The following is a 6,871-nucleotide window of genomic DNA, read 5'->3' as shown; positions in this document are numbered from 1 at the left end:
ATATATATATGATACACTCACTGAGCTTGCTGTATTGTCAGAGAACTTCAGTTGTTCATTGATGGTTTCTACTATTTGGAAGGAAACTATTCCAGCTATTCTTAGTTATTATAAGACTTTGCTGCAAAATTACTTCCTTTCTTTCCACCCTTTTATATTTATTTTTTTTTAATTTCTTTTCCATTGATTTGATCTGTCAATAAATAAAGCTTATCGAAAAAACATATTGTTGAAGTCGTTAATGTCTACATATCAAAGACTGGGTAATGTTGAAATCATCTTCAACTGTAATATGCCTTAAATCTTTCAGTAATTTACTTTATGTTCTCGTTTAATACTATTTTGATTTGAAATTCTGTTGTATAACCATTAATTAATATAACCCTTAGTGGAAGAATCATTTTGTTTTTGTCTTTTTGTTTGTTTTTGTTGTTAATTTTCTTACTAAATTATAAAATGATCACATGCTTATATTAATAAATATTTCAGTTGAAGATTAATCTATTTACAAGTAATAATCAGATCACATGTATAATAATAATAAACTTATTATATACAGTGCTCAGATGCACTACAATTTGTAAGAAAAAGTAGGTAAAAGTGCATGAACCATGTATGTACCTTAAGCAAATTTCAGGAGACATGGGAGTTTTGAAGGCTGTGGTGTCCATGAAAAAATGTTTCCAAAAGTCATGGGTGCTGTGTTATTTTTTGATTTTGTAAGCTTACCCCGGGAAGCAAGATGTTCAGAGTATGGTAAATGCCTGACAGTAGGTATCCATCTGATTGCATGTTTTTGAACAGTTTCCAGGAGATTGATATACTGAGCAAGATAAGGATTCCAAACTAGCAATGCAAACTCTAAGTGTTGATGTACCATAGCTATATACAGCTTTAAATAGATAGCTGGAGGGGATCTTACTGAATGATGCTAAGACTACCTCAGCCTTCTTGATAATTTTAGAGACGTGGTTTGTCCAATGCAAATCACTGTTGACAATAATACCCAGGTTGTATTCACTAGCAGACTTAAGATTGGTGTTGTTGAGGGAGTATGTAAAAGCTGGGTTTTCCTCCGAAAATGTATGGTGGTCCACAGCCAGCTTGAGTTGCCAGTCAGTAGTCCATTGCTGTGTTGTGTCCAGGTCTGAGTGCAGGAAAAAACTATAGCATATAGGTACTTGATGTTCACATACTTTATTAAGAATAACGACTGCTCCTCACTCATCCCTTCCTTATCTTTTTCATCAGCATATACTGTTATTATGCATAATTACAACTCTACTATAGATGATATTTTTTATTTTCACAAGCCAATAAGGGAACCTCTCTGCAGTTACTTGAACTGCTAGAAATAACCAACTATTTTTTTATGCTATTCAAATCACACAGCAGGGTACTCTGTCAAAGGCTTCCTCCAAGTCAACAAACACCAAGTACAATGGTTTATCCTTAACAAAATACTTCTGCAGTTGTCTGACTATAAAGATAGCATCAGTAGTGCTTCTTCTCAGCAGAAAGCTAAACTGCATTTCATCTATTCTTATTCTGTTCCTAATCAATTGAGCTATAACCCTTTCCATAACTTCCATAACCTGGTCCAGCTATTTGATACCTCTTTAATTACTTCTAAGGCATTTCCCTTACCCTTGTAGCAGCTGCGATACCAATCACTGGGGATGACACCTTCTTGAATAACCTGATTCACTATAAATGTGACTAGACCATATCCTACTCTGTCAGTTATTTTAAGTATCTCAGTGGTAACTACTGATGGATCAGGGGCTTTCTCTGTCTTCATATCCTTAATTGTCTTATTTATCATACTGCTGCCAACACAAATAGTGAATCTTTCTGTTGGGTTCATGTGGTGTACCCAATGCAAGCTATGGACACAAGCAGTAAAAATTTTTTAAAAAAAGGAGCAAGTGGAAATTTTACCAGTGAGTGTGTTAAATTATAAGGCACAAAAAGAAAATGACTCTCCCCAGGCACAACAGATCATGTAAGAGAGTTTCCTAGACTCCCATTCAGTCTCCACATTTAATAGCCTTTCATAATAGTACTTCCATGCCGGTTTCTTTTCAGTGTCTCTGAGTCCAAACATACCATTATCCATCCTACACAGGTCTCTTCCACTACATCTCAATTCTCCCTGATACACTGTCTAGCGATCTGAAACACCTCATGTCTCTGATTTTCACTCTGTAAGACATTGAGAAACCTCTTCCTTTTTGCTTCTGCCTTTGCTAGATAAACCTAACACCTGATTTCCCATTTGGCTACCTGATATAGTTCTTTGTTGCCTCCATTTCTCCAATCTTTCCAAGCCTATCTTTTTGCTTGTATGGCCCTATCTAGTTCACTGTTCCACCACCAAGTCACTCTCTATCTGGCTGAGACTTTGCCACAATCACAAATTTGGTATGCAGCCTTCAGAAGGTTGTCCCATAAGGACTTCCATTTGTCCTCTACATTAAACGCCACAGCCTCCTACTCTTTCTCATCAAATGCTTTAATCAGAATGTCTCTAAACCTCTGACTGTTTGATGAATCTTTGAGCTTTCATAGCTTCTTTTTCCAGACTGGTTTGCATCACTGTCTTTCTAGCCTTAAATCTGAAGTTACTAACCACTAATTTATGTTGAGTCATACATTCCTCACTGAGAAAGGAGTTTGCAATTATGAGCATCTCTTTGTCCCTGTTTCTGGTGAGAATGTAGTCAATCTGACTGGAGTGCCCACCAAACTGATAAGTGATTAGATGGCCAGCTAGTTTCCTGAAGTTTGTGTTGTAGACCAGCAAATCATTTGTATCACAGAACTCCAGAAGCCTTGTTCTGTTCTCTTTTCTAATGCCAAAGCTGAAATTTCCATGCACACTTCATTGTTGAGGTAGTCTGCAGAATGGATTGATAGAAACAGTCCTGTTCAGCAGTGAATCCAGCATGTGGAGAATATGCAGAGATAAATGTTGCTGTTACATTATACAAGACTATTCTTAACTTGATAATCCTATCACATACCCTGACTACCTCAATCACCTTGTCTATCCACTTCTCTGTCAAAAGTATACCTACACTACTCCCTATCCAGGAGAATTTATATTTATGCTCCTTACCCATAGTTTGAAAATATAAGGACACAGATAGTGTCATATAGCCAGCTGGAGACGATGTTTCCTGGGGCCAAATAACAGTAACATTCATCCCAACTAGGACTGCCACATTATGTTGGCAAATAAGCTTTACTATATATATATATATATATATATGCGCCACCTAACCTCCCAAAACTAGAAACCATTATCCAAGCCTAATAAGATTATCTATGAAATAAATCAACCAATATTAATATATAAGTAATCACCATGAATCCACAAACACTTTCAACTTTATGAAAATGAAGGACAACTCAAAATAAGGAGACCCCAAGATGTAAAAAAAATTCACAAAGCATACGAAATTATACAGTCCCATTATCAGCTGCCAGACAGAAATCGCTATGGTTTCATCCCCTGGACAGTACTGTTCCATCCAGCAGTGTCAACAGCATCAAAAACAAAACATAAATGCATATATATATATATATATATATATATATCATCATCATCATCGTTTAACGTCCGCCTAGCATGGGTTGGACGATTTAACTGAGGACTGGCGAACCAGAAGGCTGCACCAGGCTCCAATCTGATCTGGCAGAGTTTCTATAGCCGGATGCCTTTCCTAACGCCAACCACTCCGAGAGTGTAGTGGGTGCTTTTACGTGCCACCGGCACAAGGGCCAGTCAGGCGGTACTGGCAACGGCCACACTCAAAATGGTGTTTTTTACATGCTACCTGCACAGGAGCCAATCCAGCGGTACTGGCAACAACCTCGCTCGAATGTTTTTTCATGTGCCACCGGCACAAGTGTCAGTAAGGTGACGCTGGTAACGATCACGCTCAAATGGTGCTATTTATGTGCCACTTGCACAGAAGCCAGACAGCTGATCTGGCAATGATCATGCTCGGACGGTGCTCTCAGCACTCCACTGGCACAGGTGCCAGTCATCAAATTTGGTTCAATCACAAACAAATTGACTCAATAGCTTGGACCTGTTGTAGTAATGTTTATTATTAATAATATTAAATATTATTAAAATACAAGATGTTTTAGCATGCCAGGCAAAATGCTGAGTGACATTTCATCTGCCTTCACATTCTCAGTTCAAATTTCAGAGGTCAACTCTTTTATCCTTTCAAGGTTAATAAAATAGGTATCAGCCAAGCACTGGAGCCCATGTAATTAACTTACATCTTCCCCCAAAATTGCTGACCTCATCTCTCTCTCTCTCAATATATATATATATATATATATATATATATATATATATATATATAGAGAGAGAGAGAGAGAGAGAGAGAGAGAGAGATACTCCAATACCTAGAAGGATTGCTCAAGGGATTAGATAATTTTTGTTACCTAGGTGACCAAATTGGCAGAGGAGGAGAATGTTCTGAAAGTATTGTTGCTAGAATAAGAATAGGATGGAGGAAGTATAAAGAGCTATTACCTCTGTTGATAAAAAAAAGTCTCGGAGTGAAAAGCAGTTTGTATGAACAGAAATGTTACATGCTAATGAGATGTTGGTCCTGAACAGAGAGGGCATGCAGACTAGAAAGGAATGAAGCTAGCAAACTGTTGGTTGGGTAACATTAAGGCACATGTACTACAAAGTGCTAATGAGTTGACAGAAAACAGTGTAAGAGGAATCAAATGTAATGGTACAAGGGCGAAGTCTGTGCTGGTATGATCATTTGATGCATATGGATGAGGAGAGCTGCATAAAATGCCAATAGCTAAATGTGGGTGAAACCTGGAAAAGGAAGATGTACGGTGGAGTTGTGAAAACTGACCTCAGGATGTTAAACTTCACAGGTGAGATGAAAAAAAGATGGAGATGGTTGACAAGACTTATCCATCATAGTGAAAATAAGATTCTACAAGCATTATGTTCATGTCCACACGCATACTGTCCCTGTCAAGACTTCCTGACCACCTACTTCTCATCTTCCTAACCCCATCATTCTTCTATGGCACTATTTTGCTACTTTACTCAAAAGAAAGCAGAACTGCACATATTTCACCCCCTTTTGTGCTACCAGTTATCCCTATCCTAGGAACCACTTCCTTTTGACATTGATTCCTTATTCTCAGTATCATATCTCCCTTTCTCCTGAGTTACATTTTATGACTTTTGTACTTCATCCATAACACCCATTCATATCTGCCATAGATTCTCCCTCCACCTTCGTTCTCCACTCACTACATCTACCCCTACATATTTCTGATCTCATCTCTTCACTATGTCTTTATCCCCACCCACCTTATTTCTCATCCATCTGCAGTTTTATACAGCTACTCTCCACACTTTCTGCATTGTCACCATTTCCTCCTCCCTGACCCACTCTTACTTCTTGCACCTTCCCTCTCAAATGGCTATTGACCATCAATCACATTTCCACCCTTGTTCACTACATACACTTCTACCTTCATATTCTTTATTGCCCACAAGGGGCTACACACAGAGGGAACAAACAAGAACAAACAAAAGGATTAAGTCGATTACATCGACCCCCAGTGCGTAACTGATACTTATTTAATCAACCCCGAATGGATGAAAGGCTAAGTCGACCGCGGCGGAATTTGAACTCAGAACGTAGCAACAGACAAAATACCGCTAAGCATTTCGCCCAGTGTGCTAACGTTTCTGCCAGCTTGCTGCCTCTACCTTCATGTCACCCTTTCCCTATATTCTTATGCACTATCTACCCATGCTTCCCAATCCTCTTGTCATATTCTCTCTTATACCAACCTTCTCATACTGCCAGGATAAGCTCCAATACCTAGTCACCACCATCTTTATCTCTCTTTCCAGCTACTCCCACCCACCCTTATATGGAGTAATCATGCAACTCTTCCACAGTAAGACACATTCTTGTCACATTATCATACATTAGCTTCTCAACAGTTGGCATAAAGCCACCTCCCTCTTTACTATACTCCCACTGAGTCAAGAATCTTTTTTTTTTGTCTTGCAATTAACTGGGTGACCTCAGTAGAGCAAGTGCCAGAAAATGAAGCATCCAGCACACTTTGTAAAGTGTTTGTTATTTGGAGCTCAATGTAGTCCTCTGATGAGTTGGATCCTGTCAAACGGTTCAGCTTATGCCAGCATAGAATATATATATATATATCATCAAATGATGATGACATATATATTTGTTTAGTATTAAGTGTCGAAAAGAGTAGTCAAAATCATGGTAGTGATTAATGTTAGGTTATTTTGGTTGAATCAACCTCTTGCCACTCTGAGTTTCACCTGTAGGTTCACAGGATCTTCAGGCATGTCGTAACTGGAAAAGAGATGGGGGTTTGTACTTTTCAAGACAAGGTGTGATGGTAAGGAGAAAGTATAAAGGAGGGGAAAAGGGAAGATAAGGAGAAAAGGAAAGGAATAAAATTGGAGAAGAAAAGGAAAAGAAGAAACCGGTAAGATGCATACAGTATGGGATAGCAGATGAACTACAAGAAATAATGAATGAAAAATATCATAACAGTTGAAATGGCAGAGATGCTGAATTAAGAATGGGTAGGGTGGCAAAAGAATAAACAAAATGTAGAATAGATACAAAGAATTTTAGGAGTGTACTGTTTTGGAGGAATGTTCAATAGTTCAGAAGAAATAAAGTAAAATAAAAACAAAAAGGAAAAAAATCTCTCTTTCTTTTTTTCTATTTTTCTCCATTTTTTTGCCTCTTGTCTTCCTTTCACTCGACTTTCTCCGTCTTTTTTCCTCCTCTTCTTTTTACTCTCATTTTCTATC

This window comes from Octopus bimaculoides, chromosome 3 (genome assembly GCF_001194135.2).
Source record: "Octopus bimaculoides isolate UCB-OBI-ISO-001 chromosome 3, ASM119413v2, whole genome shotgun sequence".
In the NCBI taxonomy this organism is placed as follows: Eukaryota; Metazoa; Mollusca; class Cephalopoda; order Octopoda; family Octopodidae; genus Octopus; species Octopus bimaculoides.
The sequence above is the reverse complement of the archived record's forward strand: the minus strand, read 5'-3'. Positions refer to the sequence as shown.